We start from the raw sequence: 22,657 nt of genomic DNA, 5'->3' as shown, positions 1-22,657 counted from the left end.
GTGTCATGCACGGAGGCCTGGCGGTGTCATGCACGGAGGCCTGGCGGTGTCATGCACGGAGGCCTGGCGATGTCATGCACGGAGGCCTGGCAGTGTCATGCACGGAGGCCTGGCGGTGTCATGCACGGAGGCCTGGCGGTGTCATGCAGCACGGAGGCCTGGCGGTGTCATGCAGCACGGAGGCCTGGCGGTGTCATGCAGCACGGAGGCCTGGCGGTGTCATGCAGCACGGAGGCCTGGCGGTGTCATGCACGGAGGCCTGGCAGTGTCATGCAGCACGGAGGCCTGGCGGTGTCATGCAGCACGGAGGCCTGGCGGTGTCATGCAGCACGGAGGCCTGGCTGTGTCATGCAGCACGGAGGCCTGGCGGTGTCATGCAGCACGGAGGCCTGGCGGTGTCATGCAGCACGGAGGCCTGGCGGTGTCATGCACGGAGGCCTGGCGGTGTCATGCAGCACGGAGGCCTGGCGGTGTCATGCAGCACGTAGGCCTGGCGGTGTCATGGACGGAGGCCTGTCAGTGTCATGCAGCACGGTGGCCTGGCTTGTCATGCAGCACAGAGGCCTGGCGGTGTCATGCAGCATGGAGGCCTGGCAGTGTCATGCAGCACGGAGGCCTGGCGGTGTCATGCAGCACGGAGGCCTGGCGGTGTCAAGCGCGGAGGCCTGGCGGTGTCATGCAGCACGGAGGCCTGGCGGTGTCATGCACAGAGGCCTGGCGGTGTCATGCAGCACGGAGGCCTGGCGGTGTCATACAGCACGGAGGCCTGGCAGTGTCATGCAGCACGTAGGCCTGGCGGTGTCATGGACGGAGGCCTGTCAGTGTCATGCAGCACGGTGGCCTGGCGGTGTCATGCAGCACGGAGGCCTGGCGGTGTCATGCAGCACGGAGGCCTGGCGGTGTCATGCAGCACGGAGGCCTGGCGGTGTCAAGCACGGAGGCCTGGCGGTGTCATGCAGCACGGAGGCCTGGTGGTGTCATGCACGGAGGCCTGGCGGTATAATGCAGCACGGAGGCCTGGCGGTGTCATGCACGGAGGCCTGGCGGTGTCATGCAGCACAGAGCCCTCTCGGTGTCATGCAGCACGAAGGCCTGGCGGTGTCATACATGGAGGCTCGGCGGTGTCATGCAGCACGGAGGCCTGGTGGTGTCATGCACGGAGGCCTGGCGGTGTCATGTAGCACGGAGGCCTGGTGGTGTCATGTAGCACGGAGGCCTGGCGGTGTCATGCAGCACGGAGGCATGGCCCTGTCATGCAGCACGTAGGCCTGGCGGTGTCATGCACGGAGGCCTGGCGGTGTCATGCTGCATGGAGGCCTGGCGGTGTCATGCACGGAGGCCTGGCGGTGTCATGCAGCACGGAGGCCTGGCGGTGTCATGCAGCACGGAGGCCTGGCGGTGTCATGCACGGAGGCCTGGCGGTGTCATGCAGCACAGAGGCCTGGCGGTGTCATGCACGGAGGCCTGGCGGTGTCATGCAGCACGGAGGCCTGGCGGTGTCATGCAGCACAGAGGCCTGGCGGTGTCATGCAGCATGGAGGCCTGGCGGTGTAATGCAGCATGGAGGCCTGGCGTTGTCATGCAGCACGGAGGCCTGGCGGTGTCATGCAGCACGGAGGCCTGGCGGTGTCATGCAGCACGGAGGCCTGGCAGTGTCATGCACGGAGGCCTGGCGGTGTCATGCAGCACGGAGGCCTTGCGGTGTCATGCAGCACGGAGGCATGACGGTGTCATGCAGCATGGAGGCCTGGCGGTGTCATGCAGCACTGAGGCCTGGCGGTGTCATGCATGGAGGCCTGGCGGTGTCATGCACGGAGGCCTGGCGGTGTCATGCACGGAGGCCTGGCGGTGTCATGCAGCACGGAGGCCTGGCGGTGTCATGCAGCATGGAGGCCTGGCGGTGTCATACACGGAGGCCTGGCGGTGTCATGCAGCGCGGAGGCCTGACGGTGTCATGCACGGAGGCCTGGCGGTGTCATGCAGCACAGAGGCCTGGCGGTGTCCTGCAGCACGGAGGCCTGGCGGTGTCATGCAGCACGGAGGCCTGGCGGTGTCATGCAGCACGGAGGCCTGGCGGTGTCATGCACGGAGGCATGGCGGTGTCATGCAGCAAGGAGGCCTGGCGGTGTCATGCAGCACGGAAGCCTGCCGGTGTCATGCAACACGGAGGCCTGGCGGTGTCATGCAGCACGGAGGCCTGGCGGTGTCATGCAGCACGGAGGCCTGGCGGTGTCATGCAGCACAGAGGCCTGGCAGTGTCATGCACGGAGGCCTGGCGGTGTCATGCAGCACGGAGGCCTGGCGGCGTCATGCACGGAGGCCTGGTGGTGTCATGCAGCACGGAGGCCTGGTGGTGTCATGCACGGAGGCCTGGCGGTGTCATGCAGCATGGAGGCCTGGCGGTATCATGCAGCACGGAGGCCTGGCGGTATCATGCAGCACGGAGGCCTGGCGGTGTCATGCAGCACGGAGGACTGGCGGTGTCATGCAGCACGGAGGCCTGGCGGTGTCATGCAGCACGGAGGCCTGGCGGTGTCATGCAGCACGGAGGCCTGGCGGTGTCATGCAGCACAGAGGCCTGGCGGTGTCATGCAGCACGGAGGCCTGGCGGTGTCATGCAGCACGGAGGCCTGGCGGTGTCATGCAGCACGGAGGCCTGGCGGTGTCATGCACGGAGGCCTGGTGGTGTCATGCACGGAGGCCTGGCGGTGTCATGCACGGAGGCCTGGCGGTGTCATGCACGGAGGCCTGGCGGTGTCATGCACGGAGGCCTGGCGGTGTCATGCACGGAGGCCTGGCGGTGTCATGCACGGAGGCCTGGCGGTGTCATGCACGGAGGCCTGGCGGTGTCATGCAGCACGGAGGCCTGGCGGTGTCAAGCACGGAGGCCTGGCGGTGTCATGCAGCACAGAGGCCTGGCGGTGTCATGCAGCACAGAGGCCTGGCGGTGTCATGCAGCACGGAGGCCTGGCGGTGTCATGCAGCACGGAGGCCTGGCGGTGTCATGCAGCACGGAGGCCTGGCGGTGTCATGCAGCACGGAGGCCTGGCGGTGTCATGCAGCACGGAGGCCTGGCGGTGTCATGCAGCACGGAGGCCTGGCGGTGTCATGCAGCACGGAGGCCTGGCGGTGTCATGCACGGAGGCCTGGCGGTGTCATGCACGGAGGCCTGGCGGTGTCATGCACGGAGGCCTGGCGGTGTCATGCACGGAGGCCTAGCGGTGTCATGCAGCATGGAGGCCTGGCGGTGTCATGCAGCACGGAGGCCTGGCGGTGTCATGCAGCACGGAGGCCTGGCGGTGTCATGCAGCACGGAGGCCTGGCGGTGTCATGCAGCACGGAGGCCTGGCGGTGTCATGCAGCACGGAGGCCTGGCGGTGTCATGCAGCACGGAGGCCTGGCAGTGTCATGCAGCACGGAGGCCTGGCAGTGTCATGCAGCACGGAGGCCTGGCGGTGTCATGCAGCACGGAGGCCTGGCGGTGTCATGCACGGAGGCCTGGCGGTGTCATGCAGCACGGAGGCCTGGCGGTGTCATGCAGCACGTAGGCCTGGCAGTGTCATGGACGGAGGCCTGTCAGTGTCATGCAGCACGGTGGCCTGGCGGTCTCATGCAGCACAGAGGCCTGGCGGTGTCATGCAGCACGGAGGCCTGGCGGTGTCATGCAGCACGGAGGCCTGGCGGTGTAATGCAGCACGGAGGCCTGGCGGTGTCAAGCACGGAGGCCTGGCGGTGTCATGCAGCACGGAGGCCTGGCTTTGTCATGCACGGAGGCCTGGCGGTGTCATGCAGCACGGAGGCCTGGCGGTGTCATGCAGCACGGAGGCCTGGCGGTGTAATGCAGCACGGAGGCCTGGCGGTGTCAAGCACGGAGGCCTGGCGGTGTCATGCAGCACGGAGGCCTGGCTTTGTCATGCACGGAGGCCTGGCGGTGTCATGCAGCACGGAGGCCTGGCGGTGTCATGCAGCACGTAGGCCTGGCGGTGTCATGGACGGAGGCCTGTCAGTGTCATGCAGCACGGTGGCCTGGCGGTGTCATGCAGCACGGAGGCCTGGCGGTGTCATGCAGCACGGATGCCTGGCGGTGTCATGCAGCACGGAGGCCTGGCGGTGTCATGCAGCACGGAGGCCTGGCGGTGTCATGCAGCATGGAGGCCTGGCGGTGTCATGCAGCATGGAGGCCTGGCGGTGTCATGCAGCACGGAGGCCTGGCGGTGTCATGCAGCACCGAGGCCTGGCGGTGTCATGCACGGAGGCCTGGCGGTGTCATGCACGGAGGCCTGGCGGTGTCATGCAGCACGGAGGCCTGGCGGTGTCATGCAGCACGGAGGCCTGGAGGTGTCATGCAGCACGGAGGCCTGGAGGTGTCATGCAGCACGGAGGCCTGGCGATGTCATGCACGGAGGCCTGGCGGTGTCATGCACGGAGGCCTGGCGGTGTCATGCAGCACAGAGGCCTGGCGGTGTCATGCAGCACGGAGGCCTGGCGGTGTCATGCAGCACGGAGGCCTGGCGGTGTCATGCAGCACGGAGGCCTGGCGGTGTCATGCACGGAGGCCTGGCGGTGTCATGCACGGAGGCCTGGCGGTGTCATGCAGCACGGAGGCCTGGCGGTGTCATGCAGCACGGAGGCCTGGCGGTGTTATGCACGGAGGCCTGGCGGTGTCATGCAGCACGGAGGCCTGGCAGTGTCATGCAGCACGGAGGCCTGGCGGTGTCATGCAGCACGGAGGCCTGGCGGTGTCATGCAGCACGGAGGCCTGGCAGTGTCATGCATGGAGGCCTGGCGGTGTCATGCAGCACGGAGGCCTGGCGGTGTCATGCATGGAGGCCTGGCGGTGTCATGCACGGAGGCCTGGCGGTGTCATGCACGGAGGCCTGGCGGTGTCATGCAGCATGGAGGCCTGGCGGTGTCATGCAGCACGGAGGCCTGGCGGTGTCATGCAGCATGGAGGCCTGGCGGTGTCATGCAGCACAGAGGCCTGGCGGTGTCATGCAGCACGGAGGCCTGGCGGTGTCATGCACGGGGGCCTGGCGGTGTCATGCAGCACGGAGGCCTGGCGGTGTCATGCAGCACGGAGGCCTGGTGGTGTCATGCAGCACGGAGGCCTGGCGGTGTCATGCAGCACGGAGGCCTGGCGGTGTCATGCATGGAGGCCTGGCGGTGTCATGCAGCATGGAGGCCTGGCGGTGTCATGCAGCACGGAGGCCTGGCGGTGTCATGCAGCACGGAGGCCTGGCGGTGTCATGCAGCACGGAGGCCTGGCGGTGTCATGCAGCACAGAGGCCTGGCAGTGTCATGCAGCACGGAGGCCTGGCGGTGTCATGCAGCACGGAGGCCTGGCGGTGTCATGCAGCACGGAGCCCTGGTGGTGTCATGCAGCACGGAGCCCTGGCGGTGTCATGCACGGAGGCCTGGCGGTGTCATGCAGCACGGAGGCCTGGCGGTGTCATGCACGGAGGCCTGGCGGTGTCATGCACGGAGGCCTGGCGGTGTCATGCAGCACGGAGGCCTGGCGGTGTCATGCAGCACGGAGGCCTGGCGGTGTCATGCAGCACGGAGGCCTGGCGGTGTCATGCAGCACGGAGGCCTGGCTGTGTCATGCAGCACAGAGGCCTGGCGGTGTCATGCAGCACGGAGGCCTGGCGGTGTCATGCAGCACGGAGGCCTGGCGGTGTCATGCACGGATGCCTGGCGGTGTCATGCAGCACGGAGGCCTGGCGGTGTCATGCAGCACGGAGGCCTGGCAGTGTCATGCACGGAGGCCTGGCGGTGTCATGCAGCACGGAGGCCTGGCGGTGTCATGCAGCACGGAGGCCTGGCGGTGTCATGCACGGAGGCCTGGCGGTGTCATGCAGCACGGAGGCCTGGCGGTATCATGCAGCACGGAGGCCTGGCGGTGTCATGCAGCACGGAGGCCTGGCGGTGTCATGCAGCACGGAGGCCTGGCGGTGTCATGCAGCACGGAGGCCTGGCGGTGTCATGCAGCACGGAGGCCTGGTGTCATGCAGCACGGAGGCCTGGCGGTGTCATGCAGCACGGAGGCCTGGCGGTGTCATGCAGCACGGAGGCCTGACGGTGTCAAGCATGGAGGCCTGGCGGTGTCATGCAGCACGGAGGCCTGGCGGTGTCATGCAGCACGGAGGCCTGGCGGTGTCATGCAGCACGGAGGCCTGGCGGTGTCATGCAGCACGGAGGCCTGGCGGTGTCATGCAGCACGGAGGCCTGGCGGTGTCATGCACGGAGGCCTGGCGGTGTCATGCACGGAGGCCTGGCGGTGTCATGCACGGAGGCCTGGCGGTGTCATGCACGGAGGCCTGGCGGTGTCATGCACGGAGGCCTGGCGGTGTCATGCAGCATGGAGGCCTGGCGGTGTCATGCAGCACGGAGGCCTGGCGGTGTCATGCAGCATGGAGGCCTGGCGGTGTCATGCAGCACGGAGGCCTGGCGGTGTCATGCAGCACGGAGGCCTGGCGGTGTCATGCAGCACGGAGGCCTGGCGGTGTCATGCAGCACGGAGGCCTGGCAGTGTCATGCAGCACGGAGGCCTGGCAGTGTCATGCAGCACGGAGGCCTGGCGGTGTCATGCAGCACGGAGGCCTGGCGGTGTCATGCAGCACGGAGGCCTGGCGGTGTCATGCACGGAGGCCTGGCGGTGTCATGCAGCACGGAGGCCTGGCGGTGTCATGCAGCACGTAGGCCTGGCAGTGTCATGGACGGAGGCCTGGCAGTGTCATGCAGCACGGTGGCCTGGCGGTCTCATGCAGCACAGAGGCCTGGCGGTGTCATGCAGCACGGAGGCCTGGCGGTGTCATGCAGCACGGAGGCCTGGCGGTGTCATGCAGCACGGAGGCCTGGCGGTGTCAAGCAGCACGGAGGCCTGGCGGTGTCATGCACGGAGGCCTGGCGATGTCATGCAGCACGGAGGCCTGGCGGTGTCATGCAGCACGTAGGCCTGGCGGTGTCATGCACGGAGGCCTGGCGGTGTCATGCAGCACGGAGGCCTGGCGGTGTCATGCCGCACGGAGGCCTGGCGGTGTCATGCAGCACGGAGTCCTGGCGGTGTCATGCAGCACGGAGGCCTGGCGGTGTCATGCAGCACGGAGGCCTGGCGGTGTCATGGACGGAGGCCTGTCAGTGTCATGCAGCACGGAGGCCTGGCGGTGTCATGCACGGAGGCCTGGCGGTGTCATGTAGCACGGAGGCCTGGCGGTGTCATGCAGCACGGAGGCCTGGTGGTGTCATGCAGCACGGAGGCCTGGCGGTGTCATGCAGCACGGAGGCCTGGTGGTGTCATGCAGCACGGAGGCCTGGCGGTGTCATGCAGCACGGAGGCCTGGCAGTGTCATGCACAGAGGCCTGGCGGTGTCATGCAGCACGGAGGCCTGGCAGTGTCATGTAGCACGGAGGCCTGGCGGTGTCATGCAGCACGGAGGCCTGGCGGTGTCATGCAGCACGGAGGCCTGGTGGTGTCATGCAGCACGGAGGCCTGGCGGTGTCATGCACGGAGGCCTGGCGGTGTCATGCAGCACGGAGGCCTGGCGGTGTCATGCACGGAGGCCTGGTGGTGTCATGCAGCACGGAGGCCTGGCGGTGTCATGCAGCACGGAGGCCTGGCGGTGTCATGCAGCACGGAGGCCTGGCGGTGTCATGCACAGAGGCCTGGCGGTGTCATGCACGGAGGCCTGGCGGTGTCATGCACGGAGGACTGGCGGTGTCATGCAGCATGGAGGCCTGGCGGTGTCATGCACGGAGGCCTGGCGGTGTCATGCAGCACGGAGGCTTGGCGGTGTCATGCAGCACGGAGGCCTGGTGGTGTGTTCTGCTCGACTTTTCCGGTCCTCTTTTGAGGGAAGGTGATTGGAGGTGACTTCAGTCTACTATCATTCCAGTGAGAGGGTTGGAACCGTGAATAGTGCCTATTTACAAGGCATTTTGACATAATTCTGTATTCCTCTCCTTAGATTAGGGCTCATAAACTTATGCTAGGGGATAGATTCATTAGTACTAGGGAAAATCTGTCCTTTTGTAAGGGTATTAGTATACTTTCTATTGAATTATGCTTAGTTCTGGTCTGGTAGGCCTCAAACGGGAGAGACTCCATCTTTCTTTCTGCTCCGGCAGCTTGAGACGCTTCTAGGTCAAATGTAATGTTTTAGTTATGAGGTGTTGTTCGCCTGGAGAGAACCGGCTCAGGCTGGCCCTTGTCGAAGGATTGTATTTTTCTTCATGCCGAAGACACAACATCAGGCCGGCCGGCTGGGAACGTGTCCTTGGTACGGGGAGGTACAAGAATTTGGTAGGCGGCAGGCTACTGGCCGTATTTTTCCATGAAGGAACAAGCTTCTATATTAGTGAAAGCACGAAGCAGTTGTGGAGTCAGTCCGTAGGCGGCATCCAGCCGTCAGCAGCAAAGCTATTAATTATTTCAGGGAAGATAGTCGCCATTCCAAAGACTGAGAAGAATTAAGAAACTGATTCTCTCTTAGAAAGATTGAAGTTATTTTAGTGGAGACGGCTGGAGAGCTTTGACATTAAGAGCACGGAGGCCTGGCGGTGTCATGCAGCACGGAGGCCTGACGGTGTCATGCAGCACGGAGGCCTGGCGGTGTCATGCAGCATGGAGGCCTGGCGGTGTCATGCAGCACGGAGGCCTGGCGGTGTCATGCAGCACGGAGGCCTGGCGGTGTCATGCAGCACGGAGGCCTGGCTGTGTCATGCAGCACGGAGGCCTGGCGGTGTCATGCACGGAGGCCTGGCGGTGTCATGCAGCACGGAGGCCTGGCGGTGTCATGCACAGAGGCCTGGCGGTGTCATGCAGCACAGGGGCCTGGCGGTGTCATGCAGCACGGAGGCCTGGCGGTGTCATGCAGCACGGAGGCCTGGCGGTGTCATGCAGCACGGAGGCCTGGCGGTGTCATGCAGCACGGAGGCCTGGCGGTGTCATGCACGGAGGCCTGGCGGTGTCATGCAGCACGGAGGCCTGGCGGTGTCATGCAGCACGGAGGCCTGGCGGTGTCATGCACGGAGGCCTGGCGGTGTCATGCAGCACGGAGGCCTGGCGGTGTCATGCAGCATGGAGGCCTGGCGGTGTCATGCAGCACGGAGGCCTGGCGGTGTCATGCAGCACGGAGGCCTGGCGGTGTCATGCAGCACGGAGGCCTGGAGGTGTCATGCAGCACGGAGGCCTGGCGGTGTCATGCAGCACGGAGGCCTGGCGGTGTCATGCAGCACGGAGGCCTGGCGGTGTCATGCAGCACGTAGGCCTGGCGGTGTCATGCACGGAGGCCTGGCGGTGTCATGCAGCACCGAGGCCTGGTGGTGTCATGCAGCACGGAGGCCTGGTGGTGTCATGCAGCACGGAGGCCTGGCGGTGTCATGTACGGAGGCCTGGCGGTGTCATGCAGCACGGAGGCCTGGCCGTGTCATGCAGCACGGAGGCCTGGCGGTGTCATACACAAAGGCCTGGCGGTGTCATGCAGCACGGAGGCCTGGCGGTGTCATGCACGGAGGCCTGGCGGTGTCATGCACGGAGGCCTGGCGGTGTAATGCAGCACGGAGGCCTGGCGGTGTCATGCAGCACGGAGGCCTGGCTGTATCATGCACGGAGGCCTGGTGGTGTCATGCAGCACGGAGGCCTGGCGGTGTCATGCACGGAGGCCTGGCGGTGTCATGCAGCACGGAGGCCTGGCGGTGTCATGCACGGATGCCTGGTGGTGTCATGCAGCACGGAGGCCTGGCGGTGTCATGCAGCACGGAGGCTTGGCGGTGTCATGCACGGAGGCCTGGCGGTGTCATGCAGCATGGAGGCCTGGCGGTGTCATGCAGCACGGAGGCCTGGCGGTGTCATGCACGGAGGCCTGGCGGTGTCATGCAGCACGGAGGCCTGGCGGTATCATGCAGCACGGAGGCCTGGCGGTGTCATGCAGCACGGAGGCCTGGCGGTGTCATGCAGCACGGAGGCCTGGCGGTGTCATGCAGCACGGAGGCCTGGCGGTGTCATGCAGCACGGAGGCCTGGCGGTGTCATGCAGCACGGAGGCCTGGCGGTGTCATGCAGCACGGAGGCCTGGCGGTGTCATGCACGGAGGCCTGGCGGTGTCATGCAGCACGGAGGCCTGGCGGTGTCATGCAGCACGGAGGCCTGGCGGTGTCATGCAGCACGGAGGCCTGGCGGTGTCATGCAGCACGGAGGCCTGGCGGTGTCATGCACGGAGGCCTGGCGGTGTCATGCACGGAGGCCTGGCGGTGTCATGCACGGAGGCCTGGCGGTGTCATGCACGGAGGCCTGGCGGTGTCATGCACGGAGGCCTGGCGGTGTCATGCACGGAGGCCTGGCGGTGTCATGCACGGAGGCCTGGCGGTGTCATGCACGGAGGCCTGGCGGTGTCATGCAGCATGGAGGCCTGGCGGTGTCATGCAGCACGGAGGCCTGGCGGTGTCATGCAGCACGGAGGCCTGGCGGTGTCATGCAGCACGGAGGCCTGGCGGTGTCATGCACGGAGGCCTGGCAGTGTCATGCAGCACGGAGGCCTGGCGGTGTCATGCACGGAGGCCTGGCGGTGTCATGCACGGAGGCCTGGCGGTGTCATGCACGGAGGCCTGGCGGTGTCATGCACGGAGGCCTGGCGGTGTCATGCACGGAGGCCTGGCGGTGTCATGCACGGAGGCCTGGCGGTGTCATGCACGGAGGCCTGGCGGTGTCATGCACGGAGGCCTGGCGGTGTCATGCAGCATGGAGGCCTGGCGGTGTCATGCAGCACGGAGGCCTGGCGGTGTCATGCAGCACGGAGGCCTGGCGGTGTCATGCAGCACGGAGGCCTGGCGGTGTCATGCACGGAGGCCTGGCAGTGTCATGCAGCACGGAGGCCTGGCGGTGTCATGCAGCACGGAGGCCTGGCGGTGTCATGCAGCACGGAGGCCTGGCTGTGTCATGCAGCACGGAGGCCTGGCGGTGTCATGCAGCACGGAGGCCTGGCGGTGTCATGCAGCACGGAGGCCTGGCGGTGTCATGCACGGAGGCCTGGCGGTGTCATGCAGCACGGAGGCCTGGCGGTGTCATGCAGCACGTAGGCCTGGCGGTGTCATGGACGGAGGCCTGTCAGTGTCATGCAGCACGGTGGCCTGGCTTGTCATGCAGCACAGAGGCCTGGCGGTGTCATGCAGCATGGAGGCCTGGCAGTGTCATGCAGCACGGAGGCCTGGCGGTGTCATGCAGCACGGAGGCCTGGCGGTGTCAAGCACGGAGGCCTGGCGGTGTCATGCAGCACGGAGGCCTGGCGGTGTCATGCACAGAGGCCTGGCGGTGTCATGCAGCACGGAGGCCTGGCGGTGTCATACAGCACGGAGGCCTGGCGGTGTCATGCAGCACGGAGGCCTGGTGGTGTCATGCAGCACGGAGGCCTGGCGGTGTCATGCAGCACGTAGGCCTGGCGGTGTCATGGACGGAGGCCTGTCAGTGTCATGCAGCACGGTGGCCTGGCGGTGTCATGCAGCACGGAGGCCTGGCGGTGTCATGCAGCACGGAGGCCTGGCGGTGTCATGCAGCACGGAGGCCTGGCGGTGTCAAGCACGGAGGCCTGGCGGTGTCATGCAGCACGGAGGCCTGGTGGTGTCATGCACGGAGGCCTGGCGGTGTCATGCAGCATGGAGGCCTGGCGGTGTCATGCAGCATGGAGGCCTGGCGGTGTCATGCAGCACGGAGGCCTGGCGGTGTCATGCAGCACGGAGGCCTGGCGGTGTCATGCAGCACGGAGGCCTGGCGGTGTCATGCAGCACGGAGGCCTGGCGGTGTCATGCAGCATGGAGGCCTGGCGGTGTCATGCACGGAGGCCTGGCGGTGTCATGCACGGAGGCCTGGCGGTGTCATGCACGGAGGCCTGGCGGTGTCATGCAGCACAGGGGCCTGGCGGTGTCATGCAGCACGGAGGCCTGGCGGTGTCATGCAGCACGGAGGCCTGGCGGTGTCATGCACAGAGGCCTGGCGGTGTCATGCAGCACAGGGGCCTGGCGGTGTCATGCAGCACGGAGGCCTGGCGGTGTCATGCAGCACGGAGGCCTGGCGGTGTCATGCAGCACGGAGGCCTGGCGGTGTCATGCAGCACGGAGGCCTGGTGGTGTCATGCAGCACGGAGGCCTGGCGGTGTCATGCACGGAGGCCTGGCGGTGTCATGCAGCACGGAGGCCTGGCGGTGTCATGCATGGAGGCCTGGCGGTGTCATGCAGCACGGAGGCCTGGCGGTGTCATGCAGCACGGAGGCCTGGTGGTGTCATGCAGCACGGAGGCCTGGCGGTGTCATGCAGCACGGAGGCCTGGCGGTGTCATGCAGCACAGAGGCCTGGCGGTGTCATGCAGCACAGAGGCCTGGCGGTGTCATGCAGTACGGAGGCCTGGCGGTGTCATGCAGCACGGAGGCCTGGCGGTGTCATGCACGGAAGCCTGGCGGTGTCATTCACGGAGGCCTGGCGGTGTCATGCAGCACGGAGGCCTGGCGGTGTCATGCATGGAGGCTTGGCGGTGTCATGCAGCACGGAGGCCTGGCGGTGTCATGCACGGAGGCCTGGCGGTGTAATGCAGCACGGAGGCCTGGCGGTGTCATGCACGGAGGCCTGGCGGTGTCATGCAGCACAGAGCCCTCTCGGTGTCATGCAGCACGAAGGCCTGGCGGTGTCATACATGGAGGCTCGGCGGTGTCATGCAGCACGGAGGCCTGGTGGTGTCATGCAGGGAGGCCTGGCGGTGTCATGTAGCACGGAGGCCTGGTGGTGTCATGTAGCACGGAGGCCTGGCGGTGTCATGCAGCACGGAGGCATGGCCGTGTCATGCAGCACGTAGGCCTGGCGGTGTCATGCACGGAGGCCTGGCGGTGTCATGCTGCACGGAGGCCTGGCGGTGTCATACACGGAGGCCTGGCGGTGTCATGCAGCACGGAGGCCTGGCGGTGTCATGCAGCACGGAGGCCTGGCGGTGTCATGCAGCACGGAGGCCTGGCGGTGTCATGCACGGAGGCCTGGCGGTGTCATGCAGCACGGAGGCCTTGCGGTGTCATGCAGCACGGAGGCATGACGGTGTCATGCAGCATGGAGGCCTGGCGGTGTCATGCAGCACTGAGGCCTGGCGGTGTCATGCATGGAGGCCTGGCGGTGTCATGCACGGAGGCCTGGCGGTGTCATGCACGGAGGCCTGGCGGTGTCATGCAGCACGGAGGCCTGGCGGTGTCATGCAGCATGGAGGCCTGGCGGTGTCATACACGGAGGCCTGGCGGTGTCATGCAGCGCGGAGGCCTGACGGTGTCATGCACGGAGGCCTGGCGGTGTCATGCAGCACAGAGGCCTGGCGGTGTCCTGCAGCACGGAGGCCTGGCGGTGTCATGCAGCACGGAGGCCTGGCGGTGTCATGCAGCACGGAGGCCTGGCGGTGTCATGCACGGAGGCATGGCGGTGTCATGCAGCAAGGAGGCCTGGCGGTGTCATGCAGCACGGAAGCCTGCCGGTGTCATGCAACACGGAGGCCTGGCGGTGTCATGCAGCACGGAGGCCTGGCGGTGTCATGCAGCACGGAGGCCTGGCGGTGTCATGCAGCACAGAGGCCTGGCAGTGTCATGCACGGAGGCCTGGCGGTGTCATGCAGCACGGAGGCCTGGCGGCGTCATGCACGGAGGCCTGGTGGTGTCATGCAGCACGGAGGCCTGGTGGTGTCATGCACGGAGGCCTGGCGGTGTCATGCAGCATGGAGGCCTGGCGGTATCATGCAGCACGGAGGCCTGGCGGTGTCATGCAGCACGGAGGACTGGCGGTGTCATGCAGCACGGAGGCCTGGCGGTGTCATGCAGCACGGAGGCCTGGCGGTGTCATGCAGCACGGAGGCCTGGCGGTGTCATGCAGCACGGAGGCCTGGCGGTGTCATGCAGCACAGAGGCCTGGCGGTGTCATGCAGCACAGAGGCCTGGCGGTGTCATGCAGCACGGAGGCCTGGCGGTGTCATGCAGCACGGAGGCCTGGCGGTGTCATGCAGCACGGAGGCCTGGCGGTGTCATGCACGGAGGCCTGGCGGTGTCATGCACGGAGGCCTGGCGGTGTCATGCACGGAGGCCTGGCGGTGTCATGCACGGAGGCCTGGCGGTGTCATGCACGGAGGCCTGGCGGTGTCATGCACGGAGGCCTGGCGGTGTCATGCAGCATGGAGGCCTGGCGGTGTCATGCAGCACGGAGGCCTGGCGGTGTCATGCAGCACGGAGGCCTGGCGGTGTCATGCAGCACGGAGGCCTGGCGGTGTCATGCACGGAGGCCTGGCGGTGTCATGCAGCACGGAGGCCTGGCGGTGTCATGCAGCACGGAGGCCTGGCGGTGTCATGCAGCACGGAGGCCTGGCGGTGTCATGCAGCACGGAGGCCTGGCTGTGTCATGCAGCACGGAGGCCTGGCGGTGTCATGCAGCACGGAGGCCTGGCGGTGTCATGCACGGAGGCCTGGCGGTGTCATGCAGCACGGAGGCCTGGCGGTGTCATGCAGCACGTAGGCCTGGCGGTGTCATGGACGGAGGCCTGTCAGTGTCATGCAGCACGGTGGCCTGGCTTGTCATGCAGCACAGAGGCCTGGCGGTGTCATGCAGCATGGAGGCCTGGCAGTGTCATGCAGCACGGAGGCCTGGCGGTGTCATGCAGCACGGAGGCCTGGCGGTGTCAAGCACGGAGGCCTGGCGGTGTCATGCAGCACGGAGGCCTGGCGGTGTCATGCACAGAGGCCTGGCGGTGTCATGCAGCACGGAGGCCTGGCGGTGTCATACAGCACGGAGGCCTGGCGGTGTCATGCAGCACGGAGGCCTGGTGGTGTCATGCAGCACGGAGGCCTGGCGGTGTCATGCAGCACGTAGGCCTGGCGGTGTCATGGACGGAGGCCTGTCAGTGTCATGCAGCACGGTGGCCTGGCGGTGTCATGCAGCACGGAGGCCTGGCGGTGTCATACAGCACGGAGGCCTGGCGGTGTCAAGCACGGAGGCCTGGCGGTGTCATGCAGCACGGAGGCCTGGTGGTGTCATGCACGGAGGCCTGGCGGTGTCATGCAGCATGGAGGCCTGGCGGTGTCATGCAGCACGGAGGCCTGGCGGTGTCATGCAGCACGGAGGCCTGGCGGTGTCATGCAGCACGGAGGCCTGGCGGTGTCATGAACGGAGGCCTGGCGGTGTCATGCAGCACGGAGGCCTGGCGGTGTCATGCAGCACGGAGGCCTGGCGGTGTCATGCAGCACGGAGGCCTGGCGGTGTCATGCAGCACGGAGGCCTGGCGGTGTCATGCAGCACGGAGGCCTGGCGGTGTCATGCAGCACGGAGGCCTGGCGGTGTCATGCAGCACGGAGGCCTGGCGGTGTCATGCACGGAGGCCTGGCGGTGTCATGCACGGAGGCCTGGCGGTGTCATGCACGGAGGCCTGGCGGTGTCATGCACGGAGGCCTGGCGGTGTCATGCACGGAGGCCTGGCGGTGTCATGCACGGAGGCCTGGCAGTGTCATGCAGCATGGAGGCCTGGCGGTGTCATGCAGCACGGAGGCCTGGCGGTGTCATGCAGCACGGAGGCCTGGCGGTGTCATGCAGCACGGAGGCCTGGCGGTGTCATGCACGGAGGCCTGGCAGTGTCATGCAGCACGGAGGCCTGGCGGTGTCATGCAGCACGGAGTCCTGGCGGTGTCATGCAGCACGGAGGCCTGGCGGTGTCATGCAGCACGGAGGCCTGGCAGTGTCATGCAGCACGGAGGCCTGGCGGTGTCATGCAGCACGGAGGCCTGGCGGTGTCATGCAGCACGGAGGCCTGGCGGTGTCATGCAGCACGTAGGCCTGGCGGTGTCATGGACGGAGGCCTGTCAGTGTCATGCAGCACGGAGGCCTGGCGGTGTCATGCAGCACGGAGGCCTGGCGGTGTCATGCAGCACGGAGGCCTGGCGGTGTCATGCACGGAGGCCTGGCGGTGTCATGCACGGAGGCCTGGCGGTGTCATGCAGCACAGAGGCCTGGCGGTGTCATGCAGCACAGAGGCCTGGCGGTGTCATGCAGCACGGAGGCCTGGCGGCGTCATGCAGCACGGAGGCCTGGCGGTGTCATGCAGCACGGAGGCCTGGCAGTGTCATGCACGGAGGCCTGGCGGTGTCATGCACGGAGGCCTGGTGGTGTCATGCAGCACGGAGGCCTGGCGGTGTCATGCACGGAGGCCTGGCGGTGTCATGCAGCACGGAGGCCTGGCGGTGTCATGCACGGAGGCCTGGCGGTGTCATGCAGCACGGAGGCCTGGCGGTGTCATGCAGCACGGAGGCCTGGTGGTGTCATGCAGCACGGAGGCCTGGCGGTGTCATGCAGCACGGAGGCCTGGCGGTGTCATGCAGCACGGAGGCCTGGCGGTGTCATGCAGCACAGAGGCCTGGCGGTGTCATGCAGTACGAAGGCCTGGCGGTGTCATGCAGCACGGAGGCCTGGCGGTGTCATGCACGGAGGCCTGGCGGTGTCATTCACGGAGGCCTGGCGGTGTCATGCAGCACGGAGGCCTGGCGGTGTCATGCACGGAGGCTTGGCGGTGTCATGCAGCACGGAGGCCTGGCGGTGTCATGCACGGAGGCCTGGCGGTGTAATGCAGCACGGAGGCCTGGCGGTGTCATGCACGGAGGCCTGGCGGTGTCATGCAGCACAGAGCCCTCTCGGTGTCATGCAGCACGGAGGCCTGGCGGTGTCATGCACGGAGGCCTGGCGGTGTCATGCAGCACGGAGGCCTGGCGGTGTCATGCAGCACGGAGGCCTGGCGGTGTCATGCAGCACGTAGGCCTGGCGGTGTCATGGACGGAGGCCTGTCAGTGTCATGCAGCACGGTGGCCTGGCTTGTCATGCAGCACAGAGGCCTGGCGGTGTCATGCAGCATGGAGGCCTGGCAGTGTCATGCAGCACGGAGGCCTGGCGGTGTCATGCAGCACGGAGGCCTGGCGGTGTCAAGCACGGAGGCCTGGCGGTGTCATGCAGCACGGAGGCCTGGCGGTGTCATGCACAGAGGCCTGGCGGTGTCATGCAGCACGGAGGCCTGGCGGTGTCATACAGCACGGAGGCCTGGCGGTGTCATGCAGCACGGAGGCCTGGTGGTGTCATGCAGCACGGAGGCCTGGCGGTGTCATGCAGCACGTAGGCCTGGCGGTGTCATGGACGGAGGCCTGTCAGTGTCATGCAGCACGGTGGCCTGGCGGTGTCATGCAGCACGGAGGCCTGGCGGTGTCATGCAGCACGGAGGCCTGGCGGTGTCATGCAGCACGGAGGCCTGGCGGTGTCAAGCACGGAGGCCTGGCGGTGTCATGCAGCACGGAGGCCTGGTGGTGTCATGCACGGAGGCCTGGCGGTGTCATGCAGCATGGAGGCCTGGCGGTGTCATGCAGCATGGAGGCCTGGCGGTGTCATGCAGCACGGAGGCCTGGCGGTGTCATGCAGCACGGAGGCCTGGCGGTGTCATGCAGCACGGAGGCCTGGCGGTGTCATGCAGCACGGAGGCCTGGCGGTGTCATGCAGCACGGAGGCCTGGCGGTGTCATGCACGGAGGCCTGGCGGTGTCATGCACGGAGGCCTGGCGGTGTCATGCACGGAGGCCTGGCGGTGTCATGCAGCACAGGGGCCTGGCGGTGTCATGCAGCACGGAGGCCTGGCGGTGTCATGCAGCACGGAGGCCTGGCGGTGTCATGCACAGAGGCCTGGCGGTGTCATGCAGCACAGGGGCCTGGCGGTGTCATGCAGCACGGAGGCCTGGCGGTGTCATGCAGCACGGAGGCCTGGCGGTGTCATGCAGCACGGAGGCCTGGCGGTGTCATGCAGCACGGAGGCCTGGTGGTGTCATGCAGCACGGAGGCCTGGCGGTGTCATGCACGGAGGCCTGGTGGTGTCATGCAGCACGGAGGCCTGGCGGTGTCATGCATGGAGGCCTGGCGGTGTCATGCAGCACGGAGGCCTGGCGGTGTCATGCAGCACGGAGGCCTGGTGGTGTCATGCAGCACGGAGGCCTGGCGGTGTCATGCAGCACGGAGGCCTGGCGGTGTCATGCAGCACGGAGGCCTGGCGGTGTCATGCAGCACAGAGGCCTGGCGGTGTCATGCAGCACAGAGGCCTGGCGGTGTCATGCAGTACGGAGGCCTGGCGGTGTCATGCAGCACGGAGGCCTGGCGGTGTCATGCACGGAGGCCTGGCGGTGTCATTCACGGAGGCCTGGCGGTGTCATGCAGCACGGAGGCCTGGCGGTGTCATGCACGGAGGCTTGGCGGTGTCATGCAGCACGGAGGCCTGGCGGTGTCATGCACGGAGGCCTGGCGGTGTAATGCAGCACGGAGGCCTGGCGGTGTCATGCACGGAGGCCTGGCGGTGTCATGCAGCACAGAGCCCTCTCTGTGTCATGCAGCACGAAGGCCTGGCGGTGTCATACATGGAGGCTCGGCGGTGTCATGCAGCACGGAGGCCTGGTGGTGTCATGCACGGAGGCCTGGCGGTGTCATGTAGCACGGAGGCCTGGTGGTGTCATGTAGCACGGAGGCCTGGCGGTGTCATGCAGCACGGAGGCATGGCCGTGTCATGCAGCACGTAGGCCTGGCGGTGTCATGCACGGAGGCCTGGCGGTGTCATGCTGCACGGAGGCCTGGCGGTGTCATGCACGGAGGCCTGGCGGTGTCATGCAGCACGGAGGCCTGGCGGTGTCATGCAGCACGGAGGCCTGGCGGTGTCATGCACGGAGGCCTGGCGGTGTCATGCAGCACAGAGGCCTGGCGGTGTCATGCACGGAGGCCTGGCGGTGTCATGCAGCACGGAGGCCTGGCGGTGTCATGCAGCACAGAGGCCTGGCGGTGTCATGCAGCATGGAGGCCTGGCGGTGTAATGCAGCATGGAGGCCTGGCGTTGTCATGCAGCACGGAGGCCTGGCGGTGTCATGCAGCACGGAGGCCTGGCGGTGTCATGCAGCACGGAGGCCTGGCGGTGTCATGCACGGAGGCCTGGCGGTGTCATGCAGCACGGAGGCCTTGCGGTGTCATGCAGCACGGAGGCATGACGGTGTCATGCAGCATGGAGGCCTGGCGGTGTCATGCAGCACTGAGGCCTGGCGGTGTCATGCATGGAGGCCTGGCGGTGTCATGCACGGAGGCCTGGCGGTGTCATGCACGGAGGCCTGGCGGTGTCATGCAGCACGGAGGCCTGGCGGTGTCATGCAGCATGGAGGCCTGGCGGTGTCATACACGGAGGCCTGGCGGTGTCATGCAGCGCGGAGGCCTGACGGTGTCATGCACGGAGGCCTGGCGGTGTCATGCAGCACAGAGGCCTGGCGGTGTCCTGCAGCACGGAGGCCTGGCGGTGTCATGCAGCACGGAGGCCTGGCGGTGTCATGCAGCACGGAGGCCTGGCGGTGTCATGCACGGAGGCATGGCGGTGTCATGCAGCAAGGAGGCCTGGCGGTGTCATGCAGCACGGAAGCCTGCCGGTGTCATGCAACACGGAGGCCTGGCGGTGTCATGCAGCACGGAGGCCTGGCGGTGTCATGCAGCACGGAGGCCTGGCGGTGTCATGCAGCACAGAGGCCTGGCAGTGTCATGCACGGAGGCCTGGCGGTGTCATGCAGCACGGAGGCCTGGCGGCGTCATGCACGGAGGCCTGGTGGTGTCATGCAGCACGGAGGCCTGGTGGTGTCATGCACGGAGGCCTGGTGGTGTCATGCAGCATGGAGGCCTGGCGGTATCATGCAGCACGGAGGCCTGGCGGTATCATGCAGCACGGAGGCCTGGCGGTGTCATGCAGCACGGAGGACTGGCGGTGTCATGCAGCACGGAGGCCTGGCGGTGTCATGCAGCACGGAGGCCTGGCGGTGTCATGCAGCACGGAGGCCTGGCGGTGTCATGCAGCACGGAGGCCTGGCGGTGTCATGCAGCACAGAGGCCTGGCGGTGTCATGCAGCACAGAGGCCTGGCGGTGTCATGCAGCACGGAGGCCTGGCGGTGTCATGCAGCACGGAGGCCTGGCGGTGTCATGCAGCACGGAGGCCTGGCGGTGTCATGCAGCACGGAGGCCTGGCGGTGTCATGCACGGAGGCCTGGCGGTGTCATGCACGGAGGCCTGGCGGTGTCATGCACGGAGGCCTGGCGGTGTCATGCACGGAGGCCTGGCGGTGTCATGCAGCATGGAGGCCTGGCGGTGTCATGCAGCACGGAGGCCTGGCGGTGTCATGCAGCACGGAGGCCTGGCGGTGTCATGCAGCACGGAGGCCTGGCGGTGTCATGCACGGAGGCCTGGCGGTGTCATGCAGCACGGAGGCCTGGCGGTGTCATGCAGCACGGAGGCCTGGCGGTGTCATGCAGCACGGAGGCCTGGCGGTGTCATGCAGCACGGAGGCCTGGCTGTGTCATGCAGCACGGAGGCCTGGCTGTGTCATGCAGCACGGAGGCCTGGCGGTGTCATGCAGCACGGAGGCCTGGCGGTGTCATGCACGGAGGCCTGGCGGTGTCATGCAGCACGGAGGCCTGGCGGTGTCATGCAGCACGTAGGCCTGGCGGTGTCATGGACGGAGGCCTGTCAGTGTCATGCAGCACGGTGGCCTGGCTTGTCATGCAGCACAGAGGCCTGGCGGTGTCATGCAGCATGGAGGCCTGGCAGTGTCATGCAGCACGGAGGCCTGGCGGTGTCATGCAGCACGGAGGCCTGGCGGTGTCAAGCACGGAGGCCTGGCGGTGTCATGCAGCACGGAGGCCTGGCGGTGTCATGCACAGAGGCCTGGCGGTGTCATGCAGCACGGAGGCCTGGCGGTGTCATACAGCACGGAGGCCTGGCGGTGTCATGCAGCACGGAGGCCTGGTGGTGTCATGCAGCACGGAGGCCTGGCGGTGTCATGCAGCACGTAGGCCTGGCGGTGTCATGGACGGAGGCCTGTCAGTGTCATGCAGCACGGTGGCCTGGCGGTGTCATGCAGCACGGAGGCCTGGCGGTGTCATGCAGCACGGAGGCCTGGCGGTGTCAAGCACGGAGGCCTGGCGGTGTCATGCAGCACGGAGGCCTGGTGGTGTCATGCACGGAGGCCTGGCGGTGTCATGCAGCATGGAGGCCTGGCGGTGTCATGCAGCACGGAGGCCTGGCGGTGTCATGCAGCACGGAGGCCTGGCGGTGTCATGCAGCACGGAGGCCTGGCGGTGTCATGAACGGAGGCCTGGCGGTGTCATGCAGCACGGAGGCCTGGCGGTGTCATGCAGCATGGAGGCCTGGCGGTGTCATGCAGCACGGAGGCCTGGCGGTGTCATGCAGCACGGAGGCCTGGCGGTGTCATGCAGCACGGAGGCCTGGCGGTGTCATGCAGCACGGAGGCCTGGCGGTGTCATGCAGCACGGAGGCCTGGCGGTGTCATGCAGCACGGAGGCCTGGCGGTGTCATGCACGGAGGCCTGGCGGTGTCATGCACGGAGGCCTGGCGGTGTCATGCACGGAGGCCTGGCGGTGTCATGCACGGAGGCCTGGCGGTGTCATGCACGGAGGCCTGGCAGTGTCATGCAGCATGGAGGCCTGGCGGTGTCATGCAGCACGGAGGCCTGGCGGTGTCATGCAGCACGGAGGCCTGGCGGTGTCATGCAGCACGGAGGCCTGGCGGTGTCATGCACGGAGGCCTGGCAGTGTCATGCAGCACGGAGGCCTGGCGGTGTCATGCAGCACGGAGTCCTGGCGGTGTCATGCAGCACGGAGGCCTGGCGGTGTCATGCAGCACGGAGGCCTGGCAGTGTCATGCAGCACGGAGGCCTGGCGGTGTCATGCAGCACGGAGGCCTGGCGGTGTCATGCAGCACGGAGGCCTGGCGGTGTCATGCAGCACGTAGGCCTGGCGGTGTCATGGACGGAGGCCTGTCAGTGTCATGCAGCACGGAGGCCTGGCGGTGTCATGCAGCACGGAGGCCTGGCGGTGTCATGCAGCACGGAGGCCTGGCGGTGTCATGCACGGAGGCCTGGCGGTGTCATGCACGGAGGCCTGGCGGTGTCATGCAGCACAGAGGCCTGGCGGTGTCATGCAGCACAGAGGCCTGGCGGTGTCATGCAGCACGGAGGCCTGGCGGCGTCATGCAGCACGGAGGCCTGGCGGTGTCATGCAGCACGGAGGCCTGGCAGTGTCATGCACGGAGGCCTGGCGGTGTCATGCACGGAGGCCTGGTGGTGTCATGCAGCACGGAGGCCTGGCGGTGTCATGCACGGAGGCCTGGCGGTGTCATGCAGCACGGAGGCCTGGCGGTGTCACGCACGGAGGCCTGGCGGTGTCATGCAGCACGGAGGCCTGGCGGTGTCATGCAGCACGGAGGCCTGGTGGTGTCATGCAGCACGGAGGCCTGGCGGTGTCATGCAGCACGGAGGCCTGGCGGTGTCATGCAGCACGGAGGCCTGGCGGTGTCATGCAGCACAGAGGCCTGGCGGTGTCATGCAGTACGGAGGCCTGGCGGTGTCATGCAGCACGGAGGCCTGGCGGTGTCATGCACGGAGGCCTGGCGGTGTCATTCACGGAGGCCTGGCGGTGTCATGCAGCACGGAGGCCTGGCGGTGTCATGCACGGAGGCTTGGCGGTGTCATGCAGCACGGAGGCCTGGCGGTGTCATGCAGCACGGAGGCCTGGCGGCGTCATGCAGCACGGAGGCCTGGCGGTGTC

The sequence above is a fragment of the Lissotriton vulgaris genome, unplaced genomic scaffold, assembly GCF_964263255.1.
Source record: "Lissotriton vulgaris unplaced genomic scaffold, aLisVul1.2 SCAFFOLD_882, whole genome shotgun sequence".
Classification (NCBI taxonomy): Eukaryota; Metazoa; Chordata; class Amphibia; order Caudata; family Salamandridae; genus Lissotriton; species Lissotriton vulgaris.
The sequence above is the reverse complement of the archived record's forward strand: the minus strand, read 5'-3'. Positions refer to the sequence as shown.